Consider the following 17982-nt stretch of genomic DNA (forward strand, 5'->3'; position numbering starts at 1 on the left):
TTATAAAACAGAATTTAATTGTAGAACTCGTTCTATTTTCATGACACCTGGTCACTTATGTTGGAAGTCATAGAGGAAAGAGGCACGTGAACTACTGGTTAGAACTCCTGATCACACTCACCGCTCAGTGGTATGAGTGGTTTAATAGTGTAGATACAGTCCAGCAGTTGAGGCTTCTTGGTGGTGAATTTCCACTCTGTCATCCAGTTGCTCTATGACATAGAGCAGGCTCATCCTCTTTTTTAAAAAACATTTTATTTATTTATTTATGGCTGTTCTGGGTCTTTGTTGCTGCACACAGGCTTTCCCTAGTTGCAGTGAGCAGGGGCTACTCTCTAATTGTGGTGCTTGGGCTTCTCAGCTCATGTGGTGGCTTACTCTTGTTGCCGAGCACAGGCTCTAGGTATTTGGGCTTCAGTAGTTGCAGCATGTGGGCTTGGATGCCCCAAAGCACATGGAATCTTCCCAGACCAGGGATCCAACCTGTGTCCCCTCCACTGCAATCTGGATTCTTAACCACTGGACCACCAGAGAAGTCTACTTCTCCTATTCTTTAAGCCTCTGTTTTCTATCTGTGAAATAGGATTAAGGGTAAATAGGCAAGAGTAAATCAAATGATTCAGGTAAATGTTTAGCATATTACTTGCCACAGGTGCTCAAGAAAGAGTAGCATTTCATATTATGTCTACAGCGTGCTCTGAAAGTTCAACGGAAGGAATCATTTTCCCCCCTGGATTTTCAGGGGAGGAGACACTCATGCTTGGAATGTACTGGCAGCATAAGCATTCATCCAGGCTGAGGTAGATGGAGTCTTAGCAGAAAGAAAAACATGAAACAGGACTGGGGATCCTGCCGAGTATTTGCATTCCCCTATTCAACTCCGGAAACTTCCTTCACTTGTACGTCTCGGGAGCATCCAAACAGGAGTATCTGTGTTTAGAAAGGCTGATAGAGCAAATAGAGCATCGTATCTTACTGGACCATCTTCCCAGGGAGAATTAGTCAGTGTCTGTACCTCTCTGAGGAAATGTGAGTTGACGGGGCATTTTTAGGCCTAATGGTCCAGGAGGCCAGGGGCCATCCCAGGCCAGCTTAAGAGTGCTTGATGGTCCTCAGAAGGATAGCCGCCTGTCTGATATTCTAGAAGAGTGTTTCTCACCCTTGTTTTCATTGTCTTTCTCCATTAGACTTGTCTCTAATTGCTGTCCCCACCGCCACCATGAAATGTTAATAGAACAGACTGCATATCAGGTTATGTGCTATGTGTTCATCCCTACTTCATACATAAAAAGAGTAAAATTTATCCCTCTCCCCAAGAACCAACTTGTATGAAACAGACTTCAGAGGGCCTTCTCAGAAAAGCTGCCAGTCTGGAGCTGACCCTAAACGTGAAAGCTCTAACTGCTGTGCCTACAAATAGCCACTTTTTTATTATGCTTTCAGTTGCACTTCTGCAATGAGCCATTCTAGAAAAATAACATGGGCTACGGCACCAGCTTCCCAACTGGTTTCTGTCTATCTGTGTTTCCTTGCCTGCCCTTTCACAGTCAGTTTTCTATATAGCAGCCTAAGTGACCTTTTAAAAATGTAATGAGAGCGTGTCTGTCCTCTGCTTAAAACTCTCAAATACATTCCCACTGGACTAAGGATAAAATTTGGACTTTATATCATGGCCCCCAAAGTCAGCCTGGTCTCTCTCCGAGCACTCTGGTCTCTTCCATGCCAGCCCACATGCTAGGGAGGATGCTCTGTGGACAGACAGAAGCTATCGGGTACAAAGGCACAGGGGTTGGCAGTGACAAGCTCTCGGTGTGTGTCAGTGACTGCTGAGAGGGTGTGGGTGAGGATACGGGTAAGCACGGACAGTAGTGGATACAACAGCGGAAGGGCAGAGAGAAGGGGATTTGTGTGCTCAGAGACGTCAAGAAAGACTTCTCAGAACAAGTGACAGTAATGGAACCGCGACATGAAAAATGATTACGCATTAACTGGGTGAAAGAGGATGGTGGTCGTGGTCTGAGCAGAGGGAACAGCATGCACAGAGCCTCCACAACGGGAGGGAGTGGGCAGCATGTGAGCCACTGGAAGGGAACCATGGCTGCAGCAGGATATGAGCTGCCGCTGCAGAAATAGGCAGGACCCCCATCACATAGGCATCTCCAGGCATGTTAAGGACTGCAGTTTGTCTTAAAAGGGAGATTGCCACTGGGGGGTGTTGATTGTGTGACTGGTTGAGGAGACAAGGTCAGATTTCATTTTGAAAAAGTTGCTCTGGTTGCAGTGTGAGCACAGACCAGTCAGGAGGCACTGCAGTGGGAGGGTGGCAAACTGGTGCAGGTTTGCCCAGGAACCTGGCTGGGTTTATCACAGAAAGGCCTGCATCTGGGAAATTCTCCATTTAAAGGCAAGCCTGCCTGGTTGGTCACCCAGTGCCGGGTAGTCATCCAGGTAAGAGATTACGATGGTCTCATGAATGATGCAGGAGCATCTCTTCCTGGACCCACATTAGAAGCAAAAGGGTCAGCACAATGAATCCCTATTTCTGAAAGCCCCTTCGAATTGGCCTCCTTAAATATACAGGCAACACAGGGGTACACACACTTGCCTAACGTGCAAATTGCTTTAGGTGAGCCTTGATTATTTTTCCTACACAGGCTGGGTGGCATCACGTTTTTGACATCTCAAAGCCTGGAGCCTGCCCAAGCGAAGGTCGATAGAGGTAAGAAGGGGGACTCAGTCATTGCTGCACCTTGAACCTCTGCTCATGATCAAGCCACAGCCTGTCCCCAGACTTCTGTGCCGTCTCTTCACCCCCAGCTTCCTGATTCCAGCTGTGCTTTCCAGCCTATACAGATAGGCCCCCAATCCCACTAAAACTAGCTTTCTGAGCACGCTGTACTGCTGAGCATTTTGAGCGTTCCGAAGCGCACCCTCAACAGAGTTAATAGCTCCGTGCTGAGACTTCAAAGCTGCTTCCCCCATCCCCTTAGCTTAATCTTCCAACTTTTTGTAGTCCCCAGAGGCAGAAGGTGTTTGTTACTAAATCGTCCGAGAGAACTGCTGCAACTCCTGCTCTCACTATCAATGGCTAACTGGGCCCACTATGTGCCAGGCACTGTTTTTAAATGCTTCACATGCAATAGTTATTAATATTTGTATTAATAAAGAGACTACTCACTGGACAGACTGTTATTGAGTACCCATGGTTTTCTAGTCAGTTGCTCAAGGACAGGGCATAACCAGCAACAAAGCTCCTCTTTTCATAGTAGTTATCTTCTTCTTCTTTTTTTTTTTTTTTTCTTTAATAGAAAATTATTTAATTAGTATACATGTGACTGTGTAGGGAGAGACTGAGTGATGAATATGTAATGTGGCAGATGGTAAGTTCCATGGGACAGAGGCATTCGGGTGAGGACTGGAGAGTGACATTGGCCGTGGGCACTTTTTCATGTCAAATAACCTAGGAAGCCTTTTCATGAGGTGTCATTTGAGCAGATGCCTGAAGACAGCCAGAGACTGAGTCACAAAGATTCCAGAAAATTTCGTGCAAAGGGAGCAACAACAATATATATACTGTATGTATATATATACATATATATATATAAACCATATGGCATCTATATATGGTTTGTGGTGAAATTCTGAAATCACACCTTTCATTTTTCTCTCAGGCACTAGTCAAGGTTTCATAAATACATTTTCCCCTTTGTTTAAAATCTTGGAGCATTTAAAAACAATTTTTCTTTTCTTCATTTTTTATATTTCCTACTATCACTTTGATCTTTAATGGAAATTTTGGTCCTAACGAATCTTTTACTCTCTAATTTGACTTTTTGCATTTTTCATATTTTTCTCTCCTTGATATACATTTTAATGATGGAAAGCCAATTTTGTTCCTTTTAATGATTTTTTGGGTCCATTTTAAATGTTGTGTTTGATGGAAAGTAAAACTCAAGCCATCGTTGATCATTAATTATGGCTAGAAAAATAATATGCTTGAATTTCTAGGCAGAGACATAGTTTGGACCTGTGTTTTCAGATAATGATGCTTTAGTCTACTGTTGACTGAATGTCTGCCATCTTGCAGTCGTATGCTATAGGGAATACAGAGATGGTGATGATGACAGTCTTTTCCCTTAGGGAGCTTTTGATCAAACAGGAAAAATAAGTCACAGAAGGTCAATTGGCCATCAGAGGCAGTGTGTGTTGGGAGTCTTTTCCTGGATAACATGGGTCTGGAACACAAAATAATAGCTATTACTTTTATAGTCCCTGCTAAGTATCAGACACCCAGTTCTCACTGCTGATAGGTCTATCAGGTGTCATTAGTACCTGTATTTTAGGGACAAGAAATTGAAGTTCATAGAGATGACATAGCTAAGGTTGCCATGCTGGGTGGAAGAGCTGGAATTTGAACCAAGTTCATATGCGTCCTAAAGTTATGCTAAGGAAGGGATGCTTTGACCCTCAGACAGATGAGGCAAGGAGCCCAAGGACATCTGAAGTCTGGGTTCATGGATACCATTGGGATTACGCTAAACATTCTGACAGAGGAGGCTAAACGGATTTGAGCCCCGGTGCAGGACATGGAGGCATCATAGGTTGATAAGAGCTCAAGAAGGGCCTCAAGTTGAAGATTTTTTCCTTTGTGCATGGGCCAGGAGGGAGCAATCACAGCACTTCTTCAGATGGTAGTTGTTAAGTGTCAATCAAGGGTTTGGACCAAAGGAGGAAACGCTGTAGTAGTGCTGAAGTGGAGAGATCACTGTGTCCTGGGTCTCACTAAAGCCAATAATGAATTTTCTTTTCTAATAGAGGTGGAAATAATGAGCCTTGATTAATTCACCTATTTTTCACCCATGTTAATTTTCAGTTTTACTTGTTTCCTACACTTCACTTGCTTTCCTTCTGGGTCTTGCATTACTGATGAAAATTTGGTTCTTTTGTGAATTTCTCATACCGTTTCCTTTACCTGCTTCCACCCCTTATTGTCCTGTGGTATCTTTGGTTCCAGAAGTCTAGGTTCTGATCCCATGTGTGCCCTGAATTTACTCTACCTAGAAAAGTAATTTGGAGAGTGGACTCCATTTTTCTGCAGAAGGAACTATAGAACTGCATTGAAAATAGGGAGAATAAAAAGCTATTTTATAGATGGAGACAGTGAGGTGCAGAGAGGCTAAGTGACTTTCAGAAGATCATTGCTTTAGCAACTGACAGAGAGGGAGTTGAGCCCAAGCCTTCTGACTCTGAATTCATTGTTTTTCCTTCGGTCTGCGCTGCTCGGGTGGAAACTTTCTCATATGAAGATTGATGAGTCCTGGATCAGTCATACTATGGGGTGAGTGCTCATATCCTATGACTTAAGAAGACGAATTAGTGAATGAGTGAGTCTCATTCAGAAGAATGAGACTTGGTTTCCCTGGTTAGTCCTTTAAGAGATTTTCAGAGCCCCTCTAGGAAAAAACCATCTCTGGTCAAATCCCATCACAGCCCCTTGACAGCTATGTGACTCTTAGCAAATTACTTACCCTCTCTGTGACTCAGGTCCAGGTGGCTCAGTGGTAAGAGTCCCTCTTCAAATGCAGGGGACTTGGTTTTGATCCTTGGGTTGGGAAGATCCCCTGGAGGAAGAAATGGCAACCCACTCCAGTACTCTTGCCTGGAGAATCCCATGGACAGGCTACACATGCACGTGACATGATCTTTATTATAGAACAGGGATAAATCATAGTACCTGCCTCATAGACTTTTTTGCATGTGTTAAAACAAATGTGTTAAAACAGGTAAAAGCTCTAAGAAGAGTGCCCAACATGGGGTGAGTGATCCCTAAACAAGCAATCACCTATTTAATTAACTAAAGAACTAAAGCTGTTTACCTTAGGTATCTACAGTTTTAGTTTGGGAACCAAAGCTTAGAAACATTCTGGGTACTCAGAAGTTGTGTCTTAGCTGCGGATAATAGCTTTAGGATTTTGTCAGTCCTGGGGAGACCTCTGACCAAATCACTCCCTCTTCTATATAAGTGAAGCTGAATTCCCTAAATTGGCTCCATGGCCTGTCATTCCCTTTGACAGGGCAACGCAGCAAATGAAAATACTTCTATGACGGCTAACTCATGTCATCAAAAGCTGAATGATTTATATCTGGTCATATGTTGAAAGTGACTTTTCTTAGGGGTAGGAGACAGAATGTGTTACCGGCAAGGGGAAGGGAGGTAGAGGAGGTTGGTTAGAAGTGCCAAAGACGAATTCTCCATCTAGAAAAGTGAAGAAGAAAATGTTTGATATATAGTTGGCCTTCAAGGAACAACTTTCAAATGGGAAATGTGCCATTTGCTCTGGGGGCCCTCCAGCCAGATATTTTCTCAAACCTCTCTCAGCAATGTCCATTTATCTCTCAGATCTGATCAGATAAATTGCTTGTTTAAAAAGAATATGCATGTGAGATTTCTTCAAAAAGTATGAGACATTATGGGATATTATTGCACTGTAGCCTCAGTTCAACTCTGACAGTCATAAATAAACATTTCAATCAGGACAGGACTTCTCAATTGAGGAGGATGCTATATGGGTGAGAATTTCTTGATTCTTTATATATATACACATATATATATGTATATATATACACACACGTATATATATAATCTTGTTCACTTATTTTTGGCTGCAATGGGTCTTCGTTACTTTGCCTGGGATTTCCCAGTTGCAGCCAGCAAGGGCTTCTCTTGTTGTGGAGCACAGGCTCTAGACACGAAGGCTTAAGTAGTTGCGGCACACGGCTTGGTAGTAGCGATGTATGGGCTTAGTTGCCCCGCAGCATGTGGAGTCTTTCTGGACCAGGACCAGGGACTGAACTGTCCCCTACATTGGCAGGTGGATTCCTATCCATTGTGCCACCAGGGAAGTCCTGATTCTTTTTACATCTGTGGGAGAGTACTGCTAAGTGTGTGTGTCTGGGTTGGGGGTGGGTGGGTGGAGAATGTAGGTATTTTCAGAGCTTCTCTGCTTTGATTTGTACTAAATTTTGACCTCATTGGGGCCATACTTTTGGTTTCCAGTTCCCAGGCCAGCAGATATACAGCAAGCTCTGTATGAAGTATCTAAGCTTAGCCTTTGAGGACTCCTTTCTTTATATGAAAAGAAAAGAGAGGAAAAGATGTGGCAAAATAAGGGTGACCTGCCTTCTTGAATTTCTTATGAAAAGAAATAATGAAAGGAAGAAATATAAAGCATTTAGAAGATTGAGAAACTTTCTTCTACAATGTCAATTTCCTTCCTAGGCACCCCACTCCAGTACTCTCGCCTGGAAAATCCCATGGACGGAGGAGCCTGGTAGGCTGCCCGTGGGGTCGCTAAGAGTCGGACACGACTGAGTGACTTCACTTTCACTTTTCACTTCCATGCATTGGAGAAGGAAATGGCAACCCACTCCAGTGTTCTTGCCTGGAGAATCCCAGGGGCGGGAGCCTGGTGGGCTGCCGTCTATGGGGTCGCACAGAGTCAGACATGACTGAAGTGACTTAGTAGTAGTAGTAGTAGTAGTGGGCGACATCTATGACTGAGACTCTAGTCCTTAAAAAATAGTTCTTTCCTCTGAATGGAATCTAGTTTCATTTTATTAACTTATTTATTTGTGGTTGTGCTGGGTCATTACTGCATGGGCTTTTTTCTAGTTGCAGTGAGTGGGGGCTTCTCATTGCTGTGGCTTCCCTTGTTGCAGAGCACAGGCTCTAGGGCACATGGGCTTCATCACTTGCAGTTCCCGTGCTCTGGGCACACACTCAGAGTTATGGCACATGGACCATAACATGGCATGTGGGATCTTCACAGACCAGGGATTGAACCCATGTCTCCTGCATTGGCAGCTGGATTCTTTACCACTGAGCCACCAGGGGAGCCCCAGGAATCTAGTTTTATTAATTAAACTTGATGTGTGGTAGGAAAAATTCTCTCCATCTGAAAGACCTGCTCAGTTTCATGGGCTCCTGATCTAGCTCCATGGGACAGTTCCCAGAGTTTGAAACAGAAATCACGGTGGAATCAAACCATTACACTTTGTTTTTGGAAAAACTACAGTGTGGAATGTGGAAATATTTCTGATTGCCCACATTCCATAAGTCCAAATATGGGTCAGTCATACACAGGGATGTTGTCATTGATAATGTTCATATCATAGGGGAGCTGGGAACATGAAAAACTATTACACATGATATTTGCTCATTTGATCTTGAGCCTCCTGAGAATCTAGACACACTAGATTGATCCCTCAAATACTGATAGATAAAAATTATCAAAAATTCTGGGATTTGTGGAATTCAGTTGTCTAATTAACTGAACCAAGGAAATTTTAATAATTATTGGGATCAATTATTTTTGTTGGGGATGAAAATTTTATGATATGGAATATTATGGAACATAGATTAAGAGATCAAACACTCTTTGTCTTTCCAAGAAGAGTATGTACCATAACATATTCAAAAAATTATATTAGCTTGGGATGGAAGTGTTCTGAATTCCAGCTCATCCAAGCACCTAGTCATCATGGAGGTAAAACCAAGAGGAGCTAGTAATGGATTGAACTCTGAGAGGGGCAGATATTAAGGGAGACTATTAGGTCTGTGGAACTGGATAGATAATGGTTAATAATTTCCTCAGAATCTCCATCAAATAGTCATCAACATTCACTTAAAAATGTCCAGTTATAGCAAACCTTTCAAAGAAACCCATTCCATTTGGATGACTGATTTTCTCTTCTTTGGGGTGGGAGTCATGTTTATCATTGCATTTCCTCTATTTCTTATTCTTTTTTGTGCCCCTTATTCTTCAAACTGTGTGGAGGCCATCACTTGTTTATGGGTTGAAGTCAAGACTCATTAATAATAACACCTTAATATGATCAATCTTAGTTTTTGCTGTTTACATAGGACTTCATCCACCCCTTTAAACTTCCCATTATTTCCTGGAGCCTCATATGTGCTCAGCCATCAGACTAGTCATTCTGTCCCCCAGCCTTGTCCTCACTGCACCTTGTCTTTATTCTGGCCTCTTCTGCAGGAACCCTTTGTTAAAATGACACCCTGTTGAGCACAATAGTTTTCTGTGATGGTCTTTTGAAGTTCCTCGGTCACCGGAGGAGATGATGGATGGAAGAGAACAGCTCCTTCTCCACCCCTGGTCATGCTCTCTCACTGGGCCTTGAAGCAGCAGTGCTTGGTTTCATAGTCTTACAAAATCTTTTATGAACACAAGGAATTCTCCTACCTTTTTTCTTCTGTGTGTATCAGATATTGTCCTATTCTGTCCATTGTTCTCTTCTTTATCTCCACTTATCCCTTACCCACAATTTCCCCTCTCTCTCCAGATTCCTGCAACCAAATAGGTCCCCTTCATGCCTCTTGTCCTTCCAATCCCCCAAACTTCTCCTGTATATCTGCATATATAATAAACTCATGAAGGGTTCCTTGTCTATCAGTTTCACAAAAAGGTGGCCTAGATATCCCAGGCCAATGCAGGTAGGTCACTCTGCTACATGACAGTTTTAGACTGGTGTTCTTCAGCTGCTCCATCCTTTTCCTGTGGGATATACGATGTTGTTCTTTTATTGAAAAATCTCTGGGAAAGTCATTCTTGTACTATCTGCATTATTTCAGTGATGTGACTCCCCACCCCCACCCTATTCTGTTCCTCCTCAAAGTCACAATCATTCATTCTCCATCCTTTCTATTTTCCTCCAGCTTTATTTAAATGGTTTGCTTTCTATTTTCCTTTTCCACATGTTTGATATCCTTTCTAATAAGCTAGAGAATTGAGAGCCAGTCTTCAAGCCCCTGCTACTCGAATGTTCTGTACTGAAAGGAGTGTGGACTTGTGTTGAAGCCCAACTTTACTATGTCCTTCTGTGAACTTCATTTATTATGATGTATAAAATGAAAAACAACAACCTTATGAGGCAGAAGATAATTGCTAGAGTTAAATGAGATAACAAAGGCAGAATTTCTAATTCAGTATCAAACCACATAACAAGTATCAGTCTCCTTCCCTTTCCCATCCCATCGCTTGGTGACAAGTTGCACTGTGCTGTGTGGAGAAGGCAATGGCACCCCACTCCAGTACTCTTGCCTGGAAAATCCCATGGGTGGAGGAGCCTGGTAGGCTGCAGTCCATGGGGTCGCTAAGAGTTGGACACGACTGAGCGACTTCACTTTCACTTTTCACTTTCATGCATTGGAGGAGGAAATGGCAACCCACTCCAGTGTTCTTGCCTGGAGAATCCCAGGGACGTCGGGGCCTGGTGGGCTGCCATCTATGGGGTCGCACAGAGTGGGACACGATTGAAGCGACTTGGCAGCAGCAGTGCACTGGCTGTGGTCCATCACTGCATGCTGATCCACATAACACTCCTGCAGCATGTCGAGTGCCTTCCTCATCTTGCCGTCCTCCTTCCAGGCTCCTCAGTATACCAGTGGCCTCTGCATCAAGTTTGCCATGGAACCTCGAGTTAGTATGTGTCTTGATCCTTTGGTCTTTGTGCCTTAGTTGTTGTTATTGTTGAGTCGCTAAGTCATGTCCGACTCTTCTGTGACCCCATGTACTGTAGCCCGCCAGGCTTCTCTGTCCATGGGATTTCCCAGGCAGGAATGCAGGACCGGGTTGCCATTGCCTTTGCCAGGGGACCTTCCGGACCTGGTGATTGTCAGGTGGGCTCTTTACCTGGGCAGCTTAGGTGTATCATTCATGTCGCAAATTTGAATCATTGTGTTTTGCACACTATGCAAATCCGTGCAGTGTGATGACAGCTGGTGATATTAACACACAATTGCATACATGACCACATGTCTAACTTTGTTTGTGAATGTGTTCATCGTACAGATTTTACGGAAACACCTTAGAATTGAAGAAGAACTAGCTGTCATTAAGGTTGTAAGAGTGACATTTTGAGTTTGGAAAGGCAGTTGCAACTGAAGAAAAGGAATGGGGGAATGTATCCTGTCTCCCAGACCCATTGGTAGAATTAAATTTGCGTGCCCAGAAGTTACTTATTATAAAATGTTGGTATTTACTGAAATATTTAAGGTTGCAAAACAGGCTTTTTAGAAGAATAACTTGAATGCTGTAAATCTGTTTAGCTCACATAGGCCCCCAAGGCAGCCAAACAAATGCTTCTCTTGATGATGTCAGGCCCTTTAAGAAGGATTTTCTTGGTAAATCCTTCTCTCTTAATCCACACAGAATTCCCCCAACTGAAAACTGATTTTTCATGCAAGTACATGTCCACTTTAGAGTACCTTTTTGCCTAATCTGATGATGAAGCATTTAAAAGCCTTATCTGATGCACAGATTTAGTCTGTAATTTGTAAATTGTAATTTAGTCTGTAATTTGTAAAATGGTGTGAGAGAACTATTAGACACCCATGTGACATATCCAGCTATAGGAATTGTGGACATGAGCATTTTGCATGAAGTAGTGATATTGTGAGTAGCAGTCCAATGGGGAATTCTCAGAGCAGCACAGTTTATTAAAGGAAGACTTGTTTAGAGCCTGATACTACAGAAATGTGTGTCAGTTGCAACTTTTTATAAAAGGCTTTTGAATCATGGTGCTGGAGAAGACTCGAGAGTCCCTTGGACAGCAAGGAGATCAAACCAGTCAATCCTAAAGGAAATCAACCTTAAATATTCATTGGCAAGACTGATGCTGAAACACCAGTACTTAGGCCACCTGATAAGTAGAGCTGACTCGTTGGGAAAGACCCTGATGCTGGGAAAGATTGAAGCCACGAGAACGGGGCAACAGGGGATGAGATGGTAGGGTGCCATCACCAACTCAATGGACATGAATTTGAACAAACTCTGGAAGGCAGTGAAGGACAGGGAAGCCTGGTATGCTGCAGTTCATGTCGCGAAGAGTCAGACATGCCTGAGTGACTGCGCAACAGCAAAAAATTACAGAACCCCAGGCCTTCATGTCCTTCTAATTCTGCATTCTTATTACCATCACAGGCCTGTTTGCTGTGCTTATTATATATTTGCTTTTGAAACTTGTCACAGACAACGTTAACTCTTCCCTGACATCCAAGCTGTGCTCAGAGTTCTTGAATTCCCAGGAGTTCCCTTGTGTACTGAGAAGGGGGAGAGACCTATCACAGTTTCAGTTAGGAATCAGAACAATAGCCATTTGTTTCAAAATTCAATTACTATTTTTTTGTGCCATGTATTTATGTATTCATTCTACCAGAGTTTTAGCCATCTCAAATTCAGGAATGGTCTTATTAAGTTGTTTTATGTTTTTCCTAGATAGTGAGGGACAGGGAGGCTTGGCGTGCTGCAGTCCATGGGGTCACAAAGAGCTGGACACAACTTAGCGACTGAACAACAACAAATATTTTTCAAAGGATTATTTGGGGATGTTATTTGAATTCTAGGAACACAAGAGATTTCTAGAAACAGCATGAGACTGCTATAACAGGTTATCTTGGGTAACCATCTATACCTCAAAACTTGGGCTTTTCCATCAATTTCATGAGTCTATACTTATCTTCACCTTTATTCTTTCTAAACCTGCCATTTGGATAGGTGCAATCTTTGACTCCTGACATATAATATCTTTTAATGTTTCTACCTTTCAGTTGAGGTCAATTAACAGATTTTTGAGAATGAGCTTGTGAAATCATCTGGAAATGCTTCTAAAATTGTGTGTAAATGGTGTGAGAGAACTATTAGACACCCATGTGACATATCCAGCTATAGGAATTGTGGACATGAGCATTTTGCATGAAGTAGTGATATTGTGAGTAGCAGTCCAATGGGGAATTCTCAGAGCAGCACAGTTTATTAAAGGAAGACTTGTTTAGAGCCTGATACTACTTTCTTTGCCAAACCTTTGGGTCCAACTATACCTGTTGTGACATGGAAGGTGTTTGTCTTAGGACCTGTTGAAATTAGCGATGAGACTTAATTCTTTTAAATTCAGGTATCAGAAGGTAAAAACTAGTTAGATATTGTTTAGACAGTCCCATTACAACTTCCAACCTTCTGCCAAAGGTGGAATGGATTTAAATGTTTGAGTAGACATAGTTCTAAGTGTCCATACCCACAACTAAGCTCCTGCTTACAGGGGGGACTGTTTCAAAGTCTGGGGGTGCTCTGACATTTTTTGTTATACCTACAGTCAAAGCTTATTTTTAAAAAATTATTTGTTAATTTATTTTTTTGGTTGCACTACATGGCATGTGAGATCTTAGCTCCCCGACCAGAGACTGAACCCTCGCCCTCTGCGTTGGAAGTGCCAAGTCTTAACCACTGGCGGCGGTGGTGGTGGTTGTTCAGTCACTCAGTTGTCTTGGCAAAGTAGTATCTCTGTTTTTTAATATGCTGTCTAGATTGGTTATAGCTTTTCTTCCAAGGAGCAAGCCTTTTTTAATTTCATGGCTGCAGTCACCATCTGCAGTGATTTTGGAGCCCAAGAAAATAAAGTCTGTCACTGTTTCCATTGTTTCCCCATATATTTGCCTTGACGTGATGGGACTGGATGCCATGGTCTTCTTTTTTTCAATGTTGGGTTTTTAAGCCAGCTTTTTCATTCTTCTCTTTCACTTTCATCAAGAGGCTCTTTAGCTCCTCATTGCTTTCTGCCATAAGGGTGGTGTCATCTGCATATATGAGGTTATTGACATTTGTCCTAGAAATCTTGATTCCAGCTTGTGCTTCATCCAGCCCGACATTTCACATGATGTACTCTGTGTATAAGTTAAATAAGCAGGGTGACAATATACAGCCTTGACGTACTCCTTTCCCAATTTGGAACCAGTTTGTTGTAACCACTGGACTGCCCAGGAAGTCTCTGAAGTCACAACTTATTAATATTCAATCATAATTCTGTTAACTTCACTTAAGCAGATTTAATGGTGATATCCAATCTTAACTGTCCTCACTGCTCTGGGGCATTGTGAGACAAATCTTTCTCTAGGTCCTGTTGAAAACATTAGACTGAACACTTGCATACTTTTAGAACAGAGAAGAATTCCTGGCAGGAATTTTGTAAACATTACATGTGCTTTTTCCTTTCTGCCAGATGGATAATTAACATGCTGGCTAAGGAACATGTAGATCATGGCCTTACTTGCGTAATTGCCATAATGTCTTAACCATCAACTGTCTTTGTGACCCCATGGACTGTCCATGGAATTCTCCAGGCCAGAATTCTGGATTGGGCAGCCATTTCCTTCTCCAGGAGATCTTCCCAACCCAGTGATTGAACCCAGGTCTACTGCATTGCAGGCGGATTCTCTACCAGCTGAGCTACCAGGGAAGCCTTAACCATCAAAGAGAATAATCCTTATGTAGAGGTGTTAGAGGTCTCCTGCGAGTGTCCCATAACAGATTTATTTTCTCTCCCCAGTGTGTGCATGCTCAGTTGCTAAATTGTGTCCAACTTTCTGCAACCCCAGGTACTGCAGCCCTCCAGGCTCCCCTGTCCAGGAGATTTTCCAGGCAAGAATACTAGAGTGGGTTGCCATTTACTCCTCCAGTAGATCTTCCTGACCCAAGGATCAAATCCTGGTCTCCTGCATCTCTTGTATTGGCAGGTGGATTCTTTACTACTGTGCCCTCTGGGAAACCTCTCTCCTTGAAGTTTTTACCTGTGGCGGATTCATTTTGATATTTGGCAAAACTAATACAATTATGTAAAGTTTAAAAATAAAATAAAATTTTTAAAAAAATTAAAAAAAAAGATATAATACTTAAAAAAAAAAAAGAAAGAAAATGCATTGTTTTGTAACTTCTACGTGCACATTTTTAAGACGTTTAGGCTTGGATTCTATTTCTAGTTCTTGTGACTTTGTGTAAGTTACTTAGGCTTATATGGTTCTCATGGGTAAAGAGGGAGTGTTGTTAGTACTCATCTCATAGATCTATGAGAATTAAATGTATGAGGCATTGGAAGCACTTAACTGAGGCCTAGCAGTGCTTAAAACCTCATGAGATGTTGCCTCACCTCATCTTCCTCTTCCTCTTTTGCTTTCTTTTCTTCCTCCTTCTCAACCAAATATGAATCCACCTATTTTAAATTTTTGTAGATTCTTATTGATTGTCTTTAAAATGTTACCTTCCTGGCTCTTAGTCAACCAAGGAAAATGAGCTTGCCAGACAACAGTGGAGATTCTAACTATCTTTGCCGAAACAGACATTGACACTGGGTTGGAATGGAGTGGTGGGTTACCCTATCCCTTTTTTGGAAGATCCTTCTGTTTAAACATTGCTATACAGAGTTACTGGTATTGTGCAAAATTCACTTCAAAATAACTAACTCACATGGCAGATTTTATGAACTGACACTAGATTTAAGATGAATAAGGGCCTATCTTGATTACCATGGTAAGATTAAGGTTTGTGAATCTTTAATACCAATATGTCTTCTTCAAAAGCAACAATACAAAAAAGAAGCAGATACACCTTATGAAGCCATTTCCTATAAATTATTGACCTCTGTAGGATTCTGAATATTTAATCAGACATAAAAGTCTTCTAAAGATCACACTTACATGAGAAACCTTTACCAAGGACTGGCTTTGAGCCCACTTGCTTCATCCTGTGTAGTACTACATTGCATTTAAAAGTCTATCCAGCAATAAATTTTTTATGGCACTTAAAATGGTTTTCAGCTATAGTGGAATAGTAGAAAGACCACCAAACTGGGAATCCAATAACCTGGATTTGAGTCCCACTTCTGTTCCTCACTAGCTGTGTAATCAGGGGCAAGTCACTTTAAACTTTCTGGTCCTCTTTAGCCTCTCTGTACATAAACAACAATGACAGCATCTGTCACACTGGCCTTGGAGAGTGGTTGTATGTTTCCAATGGAAATTGGAGCCACACAACTTCTTTTACAGAAGTTTATACAAATCTCATATTATGGTGTTGTATGCCAGTGCAGGAGACAAAATAGATGCGGGTTCGATCCATGGGTCAGGAAGATACCCTGGAGTAGGGCATGGTGACCCACTGCAGTATTCTTGCCTGGAGAATGTCATGATTAGAAGAGCCTGGTGGGTTTCAGTCAATAGGGTCACAAAGAGTCAAACACAACTGAAGCAACTTAGCATGCACAACAATTCATGGAAGTATTTGGGAATGTTTTATAAATTTAGAATGCATAATGTGAGACAGTTTTTTTTTTTTTCTTTTTTCCATAACAGAGGGACTATAGGGGAAACGAGATGGCAGAGTTGCTTTATCTCTGAGAGTCCCCATCCTTCTCCCTTCCTCCGTGAGGTCTGTGGTCTCTGGTGAATCTTTAAACAAGAGAGTGCCCTTAAAGCCCCCTCCCACGGTCTTTTCTCCTCTATAAAATGTAAAAGTCTATTTTAAATCCTTTATTCTGTATAATTGGAAAGTCATTATTTGAGAGCAGTGTCCTTAATTAGGAAATGCAAACTTGACTTAACACATGCAATGACTCTTCCTGATTTAAACTTCTCATAAAAGCAAACTCCACAGAATGGGTTCACATATTTAAAAAGACACTTCTGATTTTTGAAAAGAAAGCTATGCCTGTCTTAACCAAGAATGTGCCAAGCCCATCTTTATGGGATGCTGTGCAATCATACACTGACCTTTGAAACTTAAGTATTCAATGTGTAAGTATCTCATATGTACAGATTCTTTTTTAAAATCACAAGGCAGGGGATTCTTCCCTTAATATACTCATATACTTCCAATAGATGACTATATAAACCAAGTAGAGGCATGAGCCCAGAGATGTGTTGAGGATCTTGATATCTGATATTTTCTTGGAGATCGTATAGCAGGCTGGAATTTATCTTTGTGTCATGAAGATTTAAAGAGGTAAGGGAGAGGTGAAGAAAAGATTCTCTGAAGTCTTTGGGGGGATCTTCAATGCTCACACCTTTTAGCACATATGGGTATCAGAGTGGCTAGGTTCATGGATTAAAAAAACAAACAAACAGGGCTTTCCGGGTGGCTCATTGGTAAAGAATCTGCCTGCTAATGCAGGAGACACAGATTTGATCCCTGATCCAGGGAGATCCCAATGCCCCAGAGCAACTAAACTTGTGTGCCTTTACTATTGAACCTGTGCTCTAGAGCCCATGCTCAGAGAAAGAGAAGCCACTGCAGTGAGAAGCCTGGGCACTGCAGCTAGAGAGTATCCTTCACTTGCAGCTAAAGAAAAGCCCATGCAACAACGAAGACCTAGTACAACTAAAAATAAATAAGTAAAATTATTTTTAAAAATAATGAACTGTGAAATTCTAGATGTTCAAGCTGGATTTAGAAAAGGCAGAGGAACCAGAGATCAAATTGCCAACATCCGCTGGATCATGGAAAGAGCAAGAGAGTTCCAGAAAAACATCTACTTCCGCGTTATGGACTACGCTAAAGCCTTTAACCGTGTAGATCACAGATCCACAACAAACTGTGGAAAATTCTTAAGATGGGAATACCAGACCACCTGACCTGCCTACTGAGAAATCTATATGCAGGTCACGAAGCAACAGTTAGAACTGGACATGGAACAAAAGACTGGTTCCAAATAGGGAAAGGAGTACGTCAAGGCTGTATTATCACCCTGCTTATTTAACTTATATGCAGGGTACATCATGAGAAATGCTGGGCTGGATGAGGCACAAGCTGGAATCAAGATTGCCAGGAGAAATATTAATAACTTCAGATAAGCAGATGATACTACCCTTATGGCAGAAAGCAAAGAAGTACTAAAGAGCCTCTTGATGAAAGTGAAAGAGGAGAGTGAAAAAGTTGGCTTAAAATTCAACATTCAGAAAACTAAGATCATGGCATGTGGTCTCATCACTTCATGGCAAATAGATGGGGAAACAATGGAAACAGTGACAGACTTTCTTGGGCTCCAAAATCACTGCATATGGTGACTGCAGCCATGAAATTAAAAGACACTTGCTCCTTGGAAGAAAAGTTACTGACCAACTATTAAAAAGCAGAGCATTAC

General features: G+C 41.9%; 1 protein-coding gene across 1 annotated transcript in view; it reads left to right on the forward strand.

Moving 5' to 3' along the window:
* The window catches only part of LOC104991625 (formin-1-like), a 42567-nt gene that overhangs the window by 12768 nt on the left and 11817 nt on the right, over nucleotides 1–17982 (forward strand). Inside the window, exons 3-4 of the mRNA XM_010844176.1 lie at nucleotides 2655–2719; nucleotides 5307–5338. The gene's annotated coding sequence lies outside the window, so the exon portion shown is untranslated. The remainder of the gene's footprint in view (nucleotides 1–2654; nucleotides 2720–5306; nucleotides 5339–17982) is intronic.

The sequence above is a fragment of the Bison bison genome, unplaced genomic scaffold (genome assembly GCF_000754665.1).
Source record: "Bison bison bison isolate TAMUID 2011002044 unplaced genomic scaffold, Bison_UMD1.0 scf7180017864197, whole genome shotgun sequence".
In the NCBI taxonomy this organism is placed as follows: domain Eukaryota; kingdom Metazoa; phylum Chordata; class Mammalia; order Artiodactyla; family Bovidae; genus Bison; species Bison bison.